Below are 15,482 nucleotides of genomic sequence, written 5' to 3' on the forward strand. Positions count from 1 at the left end.
CCAAAACAACAACACAAAAGAAAAACATATGATATCCTACCTGCTCAACATGAGTCTGTTCAACATAATCTGGGATTTGGAAATCCAGTGGAAATCCTTCATATGTATACTCTTGGCTTTGTACACTCTACTTTTTATGTAACATAGAAAAACTTCCTGCAGGAACCTGTGAAAAAATAATAATAACTTTTTAAAAAAGAAATAAATCCTGGAATAAGACACCGGTGATAGTTTCAGAAAATAACTAGTGTTTCCATTTTGTTTTGTGCTTTGAAAGCTTAAATAAGCACATTAGAGGCAGTTGAATTCTACAGCTATTAAAAGGGGACTCTGGGGAATGTTTTGGAATAAATGACCCATGAACAGATAAGTTTATACTAAACTGTGAAGACTATTTTGTATCATAAGTACCAATTTGTGGTACATAATGAACAACTCTCTGGCTCTGGAGGAGGGCAGGCTTCTGAGCAGCATTCTGAATATGTGAGTCTTGTCCACAGAAGGTGTTTGACACTCCTTGGAAGATTATTACTAAGATGTCATCAAGAAGCAATTTTCAACAGTTTGCTAATGGTTAGCAAACATTTCTTTATTTTAAACAGAGGTGGCTTAATCAAATAATAATAACCAAATTCAACACAACACAGCAGGAGATTGATTGTGTGTAAAGCAATAACACTGAGTGGAATGGGAAAGTGGAGAAGAAACAATATATAAATTGAGCAATAAAGGTGACACTATTGATAAAATGACTGAAGTTCATGTATGTTGTTTATCTGTTTCAAGGTCTGTGACTCATAACCACCTTTGTATGAAAGAAATGTCACCCCTCTCCACACCCAGAAAAAAAATAATAAAAAAATTAAATGCTGAGTAGTTGTCTGAAGAGTATGATTCCAGGATTAGTTAAGTGGAACTTTTTCATATTTGAGAATCCATGTTTGGATGAAGTTAAGCTCTTTTCTGGAAAAATGCCTAAAGACGATTTAGTTAGAGATGTTTTTCTGTGAAGTACCTGCAGCTGTGCACTAAAATTTTGTCATTTAGGACCAGAAAGTACAGAAAAAATATGGAAACATACATCTCCAAAGATGTTGATGCATTCCCTAAGAAAAATCTTCTGACAACCAAAGATTTGAATAGAGATTCCTTTATCAACTCTGAGGTTTTAATGTTACATAAGAACTTGTTCTACAGTGAGAATCATGCCTGGTTAAAATAATATATTTCAGTAGCTCCAATAGCTACATTTTAAAAGTTACACTAAAAAAAAAAAAAAAAAAAAAAAAAAGAATGAAAGAAGGAAAAAAAAAAGTCTTTGTTCAGTAAAAGTAGAGATACTTGTAGACCTTTTAGACTATGATGCATCCAGAGAGGAAATATTTTGAGAAAGATAGATATTTCCACTGTGAACAGTTGTTTAATCTCTATAAATCTATATATAACTTGTCTAGCAGAAAAAAATTCTCTTTGGAACTGAATCAAATATTCCTTCAGTAATGTGGTAGATTAAGGAAGTGATATTAGAATTAAGTTCCATGATGAAATGATGGCTAAGAATATATAGCTTGAAAAATATAGATAAGAAAGACTTAAGCATGACAAACATTTTGATCATTACAGAGCAAAGCTCAAAGACTGATTTAATTAGCAGTCCAACAATTTATGTTAAACTATAACAATCATGTTTAGAATCGGTAATTAAGATGCCATTAGATGTAAAAATTATGCAAAATATCTTAATGAAAAATGTATAATAAATTCAAGAATTAAACGCTTAGAACCTACTGTGTACAGAGATTTTTGTCATAAAGGAAATCGTCTGCAACTAGATCTGAAATCTCTCAGCCATGACACAGGAGATTATCCACCTTCCCACAAAGCAATGCGTTTAGGTTGATATAATATTTGAAATGTCAATTAAAAATTTATGTCTAAATATTTCTTTAACAATAAAAAGGGCAAACCCTTAGATACAGCAATGATAATTATAACTGTAGAACTACTAACTTATTAATAACTACTACTAATAATAACTAACTAATTAGTTATTAATTATTATTTATATTTTTATAGTTCTAATTAGTTATTAATTAGTTATTAAAAATATATTATTATATTAGAGTTAGTTATCAAGCTTTACTTAGAAATATTTGTGAAATATTTCAAGCAAACCTAGTTTTAACATGTATTTCTCTTTAGTAAATTTGAATGGATAGTAAAATGGAATACTCTCTTTGTTTTTGAACATCATATAAGCAAATTATTTGAGTAACCTCTCAAACATCCAGCTACATTTGTACAAATCTGTTTACATGCCAAAACAACCATTTGAAAGTCAAACAAATGAATGCATATATGTCCATTTGGAAATATATATATATATATATATATAATATGCAAATTTGAAGTTTTGATTTTTGGGAAGAAAATCATGAAAATATCTTTAAAACTTGGAAAATGTTTTGAAATCTTAACAATTTTTCAATTAAAGCCTCATTTTTCTCCTGACTAGTATAGTTATAAACAGAAATACAGACATCTGGCAGCTTCAATATGTTTAAGGTCTCTGGAATTCACAACAGTTAAGTTTTACTTCAAGTTTACTAGTGAATGCTGCCATGCACTCCTAAACTGTGGAATGGAAATTAATTTTACTTAGAAGATTGTTCTGGTTTTGGTTTGGGTAGAGTTTTTTTTTTTTTTTTTGGGTAAAGTTTTCTTTCTAGTAGCTGGTATGGTGCCATGTTTAGGATGAGAATAATATCGGTAACATGATGATGCTTTAGTTGTTACTGAGCAGTGCTTACACTAAGGGGCAAAGGGACTGCTGTTTCTCCGGGACTGTCTGGGCATTGTTTGGCTAGTGGTAAGAAACTGCATTGTGCATCACTTGCTTTGTTTATTGCTTTTGTTGGGTGGGGGCATTCTTTGTTGTTATTAATTCTGTCTATTTTTTTTTCTTTCTTATTAAACTATCCTTATCTCAACCCATTAGTTCTTACACTTTTTTTTTTTTTTTTTTTTCCCCACATCCCACCAAAAATTGTGGAGAATAAACAAATGTCTATGTTTTAGCTACCTGGTGGTTAAACCACAAAAAAAAAAAAAAAAAAAAAAAAAAAAAAAAGGCATGAAAGATGAAAGTAAATTATTTCTTGATATAGTCTGCAGGATTTCCTGGTCAACAATGACCTTTCTAATTTCTATTCTGTAAAAGCCAAAATCAACCCCCCCCCCCCAAAAAAAAACAAAAAAAACTAACAAAACTAAACCAAAACCAAACTAAAACAAAACCAAAAACAAGCTATCACCAATATTTCATGGTGTGATTAATCACAGAAGAACAAGATTAGATAGATAGGTTTGTAGTAACCAACTACATTAGATAGATAGGTTTGTAGTAACCAACAAACCCCAAGTTGTTCAGCTCAAATGCTCAGATCATGATATCACTTTGGGATTACACACACACACAAAAAGCAGACCACTCAATGCAAATTCCTTTGATTCTTCTTCATATATCTGTTAAATTTAATGAATTAATTTATTAACTAGAAAATATTCAGATATCCTCAAAGATAACTATAAAAATATATTTTAAATATTGAAGAAAAGCTGTTAAGAAACAGATAAGTTAATTGACTGATGGTGAATAAGGGGTTGACTATATAAAGGGATAAGCACTTTAAATAAATAATAATAAGAGCAGCGTCAACTAATTAAATCATTGAAATAAGAATTTTAACCCCCAAAGGGACGATCAGTTTAATTCCAAACAGGCAGATTGTTCCACTGATTGTTCAACTCTTTAGGAGGAGTTGCACATTTTACTGTATACTTGCACATTTTACTGGATCACACCAGGGAATGCTTTAATAAGAACATGCTTATGCATTTGAGATGTTCATAATGCCAGAGGAAAGCAAGTCACAGTGTAACTGGCTCGCATGGGTATTATGGAGTTTAGAATGTTGCCATGGGTCTTTAAAGACATACTAACTTCTTTGCTTTATTGAATGTACCTTCAATTTTAAGGCCCAGAAATCCTTGTGGAACTATCTGCTGACCATAACATGAAGATGCTCATATTTTTCTATTCTACATGGATGTAACCAAGGTAAGAATATAAAAGCTGTAAGACATTCTAATACTGTAGCAAGTAGATGATTGAGAAAACTGACCTAAAAAAGACAAAACAATTATTTTTCTTTTGAGTATAATAACAGAAACGTCATAAGCTTGCCTAAAACATAAGAAATTACATTATGTTTTTCAAGACTATTAAAGACATCCTTGAGTGCTCCAACTATGTGTGAAAACCTGAACTTGACTGAAATTAATATTTTTATTTTAGATTTTTTATTATGGCTATTACCAATATTAATTTTATCTCTTTTCTGATGCAGCAGTCCTCTGTGTTCATGTAATCATGATTTCTGCTTGGTGGAAAATGAGCTTGCTTAATGTATAAGATTTTTAATACGTAGTGCTTGAACTGTTATGAAGGATGGTCTAGTATGTATCTGGGGTTTTGAAATTAACAAAATTTATATGTTCAATAAAAAATAATAAAAATAATTGCCTGCCTAGCTGACATGCAACACTGTTAGATCTGAACATTTTAATATCTCAAAGACTTTGCATATATAGCATATACATATAGCAGAAATTTACATGAGAAATCATAATAAATGTGCCATCCTTTAAAGTATCTAGGTTAAAATCTTGTATAACAAAAATTCTAAAGGAACTGGCTGTTTCCCTAGCATTCAAGGCTATTGAGTTGGTATAACTCTAGCTTGCTATATGTTTTTTAATATGTCACTTTCTTATTATTCAATTCCTAATTCAGTTCTCATTCTGGCAGATGAGTTGAAAATCTGGGAATATGAGAGATGATGATGATGATGATTATTATTATTAGTAGTAGTAGTAGTAGTCGTAGTAGTAGTGAACTTAAAAAGATGAAAGGTTACAGGAGGGATTTTATCCAAAGCAACCATCAACAAAAAAATAGATGTAGAATCTTACTTCATAGATAAGACATTACATAATCTTGACAGTGATCAAGCTAGGAAACAAAGGGAAAAACAAAACTCAGCAAGACAAAATGAAATCACGTTATAATTTGCAACAGACTCTATTCATGCAGCTGCATTCACCAGCTATAGTGTAAAATGGTGTATAACTAGGGTCTGTGTACTCAAGAAACCAACAGTTGTTCTTAGAATAAGGTTGAAATTCGGAAGGTGATTGCATGTGGCAGTACATGAGCTCTATGCTTTCAGCCCTGCAGACTTAAATCAGCTGCACAGATTCCTCAAGGATGGAACTGAGAGATGGCCTCCAAATGGGTACAAGAGCCAGGATTGGGGGGAGGGGGGAGCTGGTGGTGAATAAATTGTTTAGTAGGAAATGCAGAGGACAGAAGCATTCCAAAAATTCCTATCAAAGCAACCTTTCACCTTTCACCTGCTAGGAATTCACGTTCCTCTTCAGAGACAAATGTACTGTGAACTTGTACATTACATGTGATAATTTAATTTTATGGGAAAATAAATAAGTAAATTAATCACAAATAACTTAAAATATTGTTGGAAATAATTATAAATTAAATTCTAATTCAATAATTTTACAAGTCTGCTTCACAGGTAAGAGATGTTTGTGAACATATCACATAAATGTGAATTTCTTTACTCAAAATTATATGTAGTTTTGAAAAGCAGCTGGACAATCTAATGAAAGAAATAACCATGAAGGGATGTTATCTACAAAGACACCTCTTCTTAACCAAAAGGTTGTGGTACTAAAACTGTGCCAGGATTCTTCTTGGAGAAGTATCATTATATGCATGCTCTGTTTTAGCACTTTTAGAATATCCATTACAGTCAGAGACAGAATACTGGACCATGAAGACCAGTGATTTCACATAGTGGAAGTTTTAAGGTGTAAAATGTTATCCTCTCAAAGAATCTGCTCTCAGTATATCATATCCCATATCATCTTCTGTTTTAGATTTGGCTATTAAGTGTTTGTTATAACAGAATCTTTGTTCCACACATGCACTATGCCCACTGTATTGAACATCTTCACAAGTTCAGTTCTTCAGCATTATTTCCATACCAATAACAGATATTATTATTAATTCATGAAACCACACAATATCTATGTCTCCTTTGTGCAGAGCTAGTATTGGCACAAAGATGAAGGCCAAGACACAGTCATTTGAATTGACAATTCAATATGAATCCAGGAACCAGATTAAGATATACTACTAACCCAAAATACATCTATCAACAAGTACATATCAAGGGAAAGAAACAATGTAGTCTTTAGTATGGATAGCATCATTCTTCAGAAAAATTCATTCCAAACCATCTGAACATCAATCTCACAAGGGAAATCTATTCAAGATGTATATTTGTGGAAAAAAAAAAGAAAAAAAAAAGTTGTTCTAGTGTGAAAAGGGTAGTTTGTCTATGAAGTATGCAAAATATGCAATATCCATGTCCTGTAGATTGCATTTAGGATTATAGATAAAGATGTATTAAAGAAAAAAATATATTTTTTTAATTAGCTGCTTAGATGATTTGCATCTCAGCGTGTCAGACTGATAGCTGAAAACTCTGAAAGTGGAATGGTAATAGGACATGATATTATGCACATACATAGAAAAAAAAGTTCTATCATAAAACCAAAATAATTTCAGATTATATTTCTTTTCCATAACAAAATAATTGACAAAAACACAGTCACTGAAAAACAATCAGAAACTCAAGGAATATATATGGACCAAATCTCCATCAAAGGAATGTACTATTCCTTCAAAAATTTAGATCCCCCTTACTATGGTTATCAGAGTAGAACAGCATGAAGTAACAGAAGCAAATATCAAAATCCAGTAATTTCCAGTGATTCTATCCTGGTTACTGAAAAGTAAACTTTGTTTACTAAATTTGTAAAAGAAACGGAAGGAGACTTTAAAATAATACAAAAGTCAGACAAACATTCTTTCCATTTTTGCTTGGTACCTGTAAATGACAAAGCTAATCTATTTTGTTTAGAAAATTAAAAAATCCACGTGTGGAATGGTACTTCATATATAGAGTGTTATAAGACATTGAAGAAGGGGAAAATAGTTGTAGAAAGAGATTTTTGAAACACAAAATTTTTAGAGTCATGGTATGTTAGAATATGAAAGAAAGTTGGAAGATAATATCTCAGTATCAGTTCAGTATATTCATTTCTAGGTCAAATAAACTAAACTTTTAATGTATTTATTTTTTCCTTCTGCAAACTCAGGCATATTCCTTCCTTACCTCTGCCCCCTGAGAAAAATAGATAGAATTTATGGGCAAGGCTTTCAGGTTGGAAAATAGGAGAAATTTCTTCTCAGAAAGAGTGATTAGGTATTAGAACGGATTGCCCTGGGAGGTGGCGGAGTCACCATCCCTGGGGGTGTTTAAGGAAAGGTTGGCTGTGGTATTTAGGGACATGTTTTAGTGGGTAATATTGGTGTTAGGGGACCAGATGATGGTAGGACCAGATGATCTTGGACGTCTTTTCCAAACTTAAGGATTCTATGATTCTATAAGACAAATATACGTGCAAGCTAAGTGTTTATTTTTATGTGCCAGATTAAAAAGCAGTCTGATGTTGATATCAGTTCTTCTGTTTCTGTGTGAAAGGGTGATTCTGAACCCTGAAGGAAAGGTCTGAAAATCTGAAATTGGAATGAAGATTTGAAGGGGAAATAAAACTGCAAATTCAATGGATTAAATCCACACAGAAGTCATTGAAAGATATCTATTGAATGGAAAACATAACTAGGATAATAGGGATTCAACCAGGCCAGACACCTGTATGGAAACACAGAAGTATGCTGAAGCTGATCTGTAAAGATGATAGAAATAAAAATCACAGTAAAACAAAACAGAACAGAAAAGTTTTAAAACAGATTTTGTACAGATATCATAGATCTTATGACCTGTATGAATTAAATACGGGTTATCAATAGGAGTAGTAGAACTAAGAAAAAGCTATTTTTGCAATTATGCAATGAAAAGTGGTGACTACTCAGCCTAACATGAAGAATTTTTATGATAAAAATTAAGTGGATTTCTATAAACATAAGTCTGAATGTCATAGAAAATATATCCCATCAACAGGACAAATGACTGGTTGAGTTCTATCATCAGCATAATTCTCCATTATATTAATAGATTTATAGATTACATATCAAGAAAAGTTCATGTAGTCTGACCTGTAAAATGACAGAACTTTCTTAAATTAAGTTCTATTTGAACTAGAACAAGTCAGAAGACTTGTTCTGAAAGAACAAGAAAAATAAAATAAAATAAAATATCAATTTAAACATTCTGAATTATCATGAATCTACCACTCCTCTTGGTAGAGGAGTGTTGTAAAGGTTAATACCTTCACTGTTAAGAAGAAAAAAAAAAAAAAAAAAGTGCTTTTTTTTTCCTCACCTGAATATGTCTATATTTTCTGTTATATACTTTCTGCTTAGATGTGCGGGCTCACTGACATCTCTGGTCTCCTTGTAACTACTTATATGCTGTAATGAGGTTGCCTTTTAACCTCCTTCTTGTTAAACTAAAGGGGTAGAGTTTCTGGAGTCCTGAAGAGTGTGACTTTTAAGTTAATCTTTTAATCATTTCTGCAACTCTGTAATAAAAAAATGTCATCAACTTTCTTGAATGGATCCATCCAATACAGTCAGGAACTCTGGAAGTCATTGTCCCAGTGACAAATACACAAGCTATACTTATAATTCTTAAAGTGTGCTGACAGAGAGTGATTCCAGGCCCCCGAGATAAGCTCTATAGAAGCTCCTGTGTCCATATTAATGTTGCATCTGCATCCATACTTCTACATGTAGTGCTGTTACACAGCCCTATATTTGGAAGAAGTTTCTTCTGGATTTCCCATTATCTATCTTTGGCCCCAGGATAAAACTGCAGTGCTTGATTGAAAATGAGAATCGTCTTACAGGCTTTCATAGAATTTTTTTGTAGCATGAACATGAAGTGCATGTTTTGCAGGGTCTTGGATGTGGTATGAAGGAAATGGAAGTGAGACAACCTGAAATATCAAGGTAGGCCTTCTAGACTAAAGTAAGGTGAAGAGAGCTAAACTTAGTGCACTTTGACTCCTTTTCCCTCTACCGAATAGTCCCTTGAGTAAACTAACCTGAGAATCATATCCAGATTTTATCCAGGGAGAACCTGTTTGTTTGCTTCCAAAGACAGTCCAGGAATGAGACAGATTATGTATAGAGCAAATTACAGAATCACACCCAAAGAAACTTTTTTTTTTTTTTTTTTTCACAAGGAAAACATGCACAAGCTCCATGCCAGTTCTTTGACATGCAAGAACTATGTTAGTCTATTTTCCTACAGAGAACTTCCACTAGAAGCTTCTAGAAGTATCAATTGCTTCCCAAACTAACATCTTTCATGCTATCAAGAAGCCCTAGAGAACAGTTCATAATCTTACTCTGGGAAAACTGTTTTTCTCTGTTAAATCCTATAGATATTTATCTAATGGGAAAATTGGCCTAGAACATTATCCAGCTGTTGTTAATTAGGTGGGCCCAAAGTGATGGCCTTGTTTGTTTTAAATTAAGGTAAAAATAGATGAGCAGCTGCGTTATACTTTTGCTCTTTTTTTTTCTTCTGAAAAATAAGCACAAGGATTATTTATAAACTGCAAACTGTCTGTCTCATTGTGATTTCATATTCTGAAGCTTTCCCATTCACAGGTAGAGCTTGCTCAATGTTTAGAGACAAGTGCAATTTAAGAATATGTAATAATAAGAATTATTTAGCCATTATCACAGAATACTGAGATGTATCTGATTGTCATTCAGCAAAACATTTTTAGCCTTCTAAGAAGTTCAGCCATGTTATTATATCTTCTGATAAATCATGAGGTATTATTCAAGCCTAGAAGAGCTGCATTTCATTGAGGTATCAATGGCAAATTAAGACATATATTGTATATAGCATTATATTCATCACTTTATTTTTTTTTTAAGAATGTCTCAGTCTTTTCTTTAAGCGGTATCCATAAGAGGGGTATAAGAAACGCATATGTACCCATGTGACTGGCAAGGAAAGTTTTAGTTCCACCTAAAAGAGAAAATTGGCAAGTTTTACCAAATCCAAAGGTTATCTGAATCCTGATCTAAGAGAATGATGAAAAATGTTGCACTCCAACTTGGAAACTGGAGAGGAAAATGTTCAGCCTGTCTCAAAAAATAGTTGCTCTAGGGCTAAAACCAGAGTTTCCTTTCTGTTATGTGAACATCCAGAGAGACTCATCCTCCCTTCTCAGTTGAGTTCGGTGCTGCCTTATCTTAAGATTTTCAGTACTCAGTTGCGTAGTCCAGACTCTCATATTTTGAGAGAGATTGCACTTAGAAATCATTGCAAGTTGTGGTTTTTCTGTATTGCTATGGAAATTAAGGCCATGGAAGTACCTTCTACTCTTTCCTCTGCCCTTTCATTTGCTGTCTGGTTACTACCAAATATTACATATTTGGTGAAATGCCTTAAAACAACATTATTTTTTAATTAACAACTTTTTTTTTTTTCTCTCTCTTTAGGTCTGCCAGTAGCTGACAAAGTAGAAAGGTGTGCTTTTCTCTTTCATTCTTGTATAGAGTTACAGATAATGCCAATTTAATCCATGACTGAGGATCTGCAATGGTGCAAGTCTATCCTACTACTTCAAATCCAGTGATGCAACCTGACTTTGCGCTAATTAACTTTCAGGGATTGAACCAATTTAAAGCTTTTGGACTATGAAAATTCTTGGAAAACATTCCCACAGGTATATTTTCTTCATTTACATTTGTTTGCTATCTCTATCTCATTCAAAGCAGTCCGGACTGGTTTGCTTCTCTCTTCTCTGGAAGAGTTCTCTGCACTAGGAACCATTGTTAGAATCTGAATCCTGATCTAAGAGTATGATGAAAAATGTTGCACTCCAAGTTAGAAACTGGAGAGGAAAATGATCATGTATACGTAAGAATTGTACTCAAACAGCTGATTACACCTTTTCTTACACCTTAACAGATGCTTACACCTTTGAAGGGGACACTTTAAACCTGAGAAGCAACAGGCAGTTTTCTATGTTTCCCTTGGGAATAGTGTACTCTTCTGTATTTTGCTTCTATACAATCAGATCAAACTGTTAAAGTCCTGTTGTCAGTCATACAACCAAACAACCTTGCATGGCATTACATGTTCCCCTCCAGATAGATCAAGCCCTGAATGCAAGATCAGACAAGTAAATAATGCCAACATGTAAAACTGATTTGTAAATACATAATTTTTTTTTTTTTTTTTTTTTGCACTTTGTTGGGCTTAACTGTACTGCAGTGAGAACGTCTTTAAATTATATTTAAATTATACCTCTACGCCACAATGTCTTTTCTTTTTTTTTTTTTTTTTTTTTTTTGTGGTGCTGGGGATTGGGGAGGAGGTGCAAAATTCTTTGTGGACACCTGAAGGAGTTGCAACATAATAAAATTAGGTGAAGGAAAAGTTCCTTCTCTGTTGTTGTTGTCTTTGTTTTCTTTACCATATAGTCTTAAAATGAAGGTCCCATTTTCTGGCCTTTGTCAGCTTGTAAGCATGCCAGAACACTTCACATTATGTAGATCATAGTTGTCTGAAATTATATCATACCTATTATGTGCTGCAGGCTGAAAATTAGCCTATGCCTCGGTACCCTTTTATGGTTTTGTTTTTGTTACTACATCCTTGTAAGTCTTCAAAAGGGAAAGGAAATTTTCCTACCCAGAAGAAACACCGTCCAGAAGACACTTGAGTTGTTAGGGCCTGAATTCTCACTGAAACCAAAGGCAGGTATCTTACTGACCTGAAGAAAGAGGCTTTAATCTATCCTGGCTTGTTTACTCATGGAGGAGGGTGAAAGAGACGCATGTCCTTGTATCTGAAGACGAGGTGAAGGAACAGCTAGTGCAAGGGACCCAAAAGCCCGTTGCACCAGCATAATAGGTGGTTACCTCTGAGCTTGGGGACTGCAATGGAATCATCTAGGTTGGAAGAGTCCTCTAAGATCATTGAGTCCAACCTCTGATCTAACACTAACAAGTCCTCCACTAAACCATATCACTAAGCTTTACATCTAAACATCTTTTAAAGACCTCCAGGGATGGTGACTCAACCACTTCCCTAGGCAGCCCATTCCAATGCCTAACAACCCTTGCAGTAAATAAGTTCTTCCTAATATCCAACCTAAACCTCCCCTGGCACAACTTTAGCCCATTTCCCCTCATCCTGTCACCAGGCACGTGGGAGAATATACCAACCCCCACCTTGCTATAGCCTCCTTTAATGTACCTGTAGAGTGCGATAAGGTCGCCCCTGAGCCTTCTCTTTTCCAGGCTGAACAAGCCCAGCTCCCTCAGCCGCTCCTCGTAGGACTTGTTCTCCAGACCCCTCACCAGCTTCGTTGCCCTTCTCTGGACTCGCTTGAGCACCTCAATGTCCTTCTTGTAGCAAGGGGCCCAAAGCTGAACACAGTATTCAAGGTGCAGCCTCACCAGAGCTGAGTACAGGGGGATGATCACTTCCCTAGCCCTGCTAGCCACACGGCTTGTTACGCAAGCCAGGATGCTGTTGGCCTTCTTGGCCACCTGAGCACACTGCTGGCTCATATTCAGCCGACTATCAACCAATACTCCCAGTTCCTTCTCTGCCAGGCAGCTTTTTAACCACTCAACCTTCTTCAAATTTCCACATTTAGAGGAATACTTTGGCTGCAGCCTAAAAGCCATGTGTACAGAAGCTCCCCCAAGCCAGCCAATCTTTTTCCCATGACCTGCCAGAAAACAGCTGTCCTGGTTTCAGCTAGGATAGAGTTAATTTTCCTCCTAGGAACTGGCAGAGTGCTATGTTGTGGATTAGGATGAAAAGAACGTTGATACCATGCTGATGTTTTAATTGTTGCAGAGCAGTGCTTACACTAAGCCAAGGACTTTTCAGCTTCTCGCTCTGTCCTGCCAGTGGGCAGGCTAGGGGTGCAGCAGGAGCTGGGAGGGGAGAGACCCAGGACAGCTGACCCAAACTACCAAAGGGTTATTCCATACCCTCTGACATCATGCTAAACAATAGATAGGGGTGGCTAGCCAGGATGGGGGGGCCGTCTGCTCAGGGATAGGCTGGGCATCGGTCAGCGGGTGGTGAGCAATTGCACTGTGCATCACTTACTCTGTACACATCAGTAGTAGCTGTACTATTATCATTATTATTATTATTTCTTTTTTTACTGTCTTAATAAACTGTCTCTGTCTCAACCCACAGGCTTCATTTTCCTATTTCTCTCCCCCACCCCAGAGACGGAGGGGGGAGGGCAAGCGAACGGCCATGTAGTGATTAGCTGCCGGCCAGGGGAAACCACAACAACAGCAATGTAGTCATGGAACCAAATTAAAGCCAAAACTTTCAGCCCGGTCCTTGACCTGAACAGGGAGTGAGGATCCGGATCCTAGCATTTATACATGATAATTTATATGCAGCCAAAGTAAATACTGCAGTCAGAGGTCATGGCGCTACATTTTGAAAAGTCCTGCATAAAGAGTTCTCAGAAAAGCAAATTTAAGTAACATTAATGTCAAGAAAAGTCATTTTGATTGCTATATTCTTTATCTGTCGTGACTAGATACATGAAAATCTCTGACAGCAATTTTGCCCTTACGGTCGTTTTCATGTTTTTTTTTTTTTTTTTTTTTTTTTTTTTTTTTTTAATTTAATTTTATTTATTTCTTTTATTTATGTTTATTTAACTTATTATAACAGGCTCTGTACTAATTTTCCTCACAGAATGACTAACAGAAATATGACCCTTACGCACCTTTTGTAGTAAATTCATTAGGTCATCTCTAACCACCAAGCCCCTTGTCAGGTTATTTCTACTAGTGATAAGGAGCAATTGACCTTAAAACATTGAAGCCAGGTGGATGAGTCTATTCCACAAGGTCTCTTGGCTCCACCCTTGTGAAGTGAAATCTGCCAGGTGGGGATCATTTGACCTTTGCTATATAGGAAGCATGAGGATGTGTGGGAGGAATTGCCTCCCCAGGGGAGTTTGGGGCTTAGGTCACCTGGGGTGCTTTTCTATTTTCTACTGTCATGGTGAAATAGACTCAGTGTTCCATGGTAGGCTGCTTTTTCTTCGTGTTATCTACCATCTCTGTGAAATAGTTTTAGAGACTCTATGAGCTAGTTATGTTGGTGGTGCCTTCTCAGTACAATAAAACCTTGGTGATACTAGTTCACTGGAAAGTAGTTTGGCAGTGACTCAAGTTCAGAAGCTGGCAGGTAAGTGTTCCTGGGTTCTATGGTTGTTTCGTGTTGGGGAGTTGGAGTACTTCCTTCACCTTGTATGTTTTCCATGAAGTTACTTACATGGATTCTAAGCTTCTTTCCCAGCCCTAAAAAAAAAATAAAATAATAATTATAGACCAAATAAATAAAAAGCAACCTCAGAATCTCAAGTGCATGCAGGTAAGGCTGACTTTGAAGAATGTTTTTAAGCATTTGTGAAGACTGAACAATGGGCTGTATGAAAAAGGTGCCTTACTGTGAATTCAGACCTTCCTTTGTGGTAAGAAGAAACAGATCTGGGTAGATACTGGTGGCGTTATCACTAGTTTTGCAAAGTGTCAATTGTGAGAACGTGCTGCTTGTAAAAGAGATGCTGTTTTCACAATACATAAGTCAAAAGCCTTTAATCTACTAGAAGTTAAGGAGAGATAATTTGAAAGTAAGATATTGTTGGCCCAATCTCCCCTTGACCCTTCCATAGATAGGCACCCTGAGGAAAAAGTGTGAAAGGTGATGTTGTTAATAGTTTCTGAGGTAGGGTCAGGGGCAGATGTGTTTTCCCACATGTTCACTTTCTTCCCCTCCAGGTGAGTTATGGTAGCTTTCCAAAACTTGGACTATACTTGAGATGTTCAGACCAGCATGTTCTTATTCATATGCCTCCTGAATGCACTCCATGTGTTGTCTAAGATCCCCTATTTTGCTCTGTCCCCCAGCTCCAGACCAGTATTCAACAGAGCAGTCAACTGTTTCAACCTAGTCCTTGACCTGAATCGGGATTGAGGATCTGGATCCTGTTATTTATACACTTATCTTGGCATTTATACCAAGTTATCTGTCTTCTAAAGTCAAGATCACAGCCCTACCTTATATATTTAAATCCCTTCTGCTTCATGATGTTAGCCCTGGAACCCATGCTCAAGGTGGTTTTCACTGTTCTGAAATTCAAGACAGTAGAACGCTCAGAATTCCCTGACATGTATGTATGTCTAAAATATCCCCAAAACTGTGTCTTATTTGCCTGTGGTGAATTTTCTATACTTAAAATCCACACTACAAATTCTCTTCAGGAATTAAAGGTGGGACAGTCTTACCTTA

The sequence above is a fragment of the Anas platyrhynchos genome, chromosome 1 (genome assembly GCF_047663525.1).
Source record: "Anas platyrhynchos isolate ZD024472 breed Pekin duck chromosome 1, IASCAAS_PekinDuck_T2T, whole genome shotgun sequence".
Classification (NCBI taxonomy): Eukaryota; Metazoa; Chordata; class Aves; order Anseriformes; family Anatidae; genus Anas; species Anas platyrhynchos.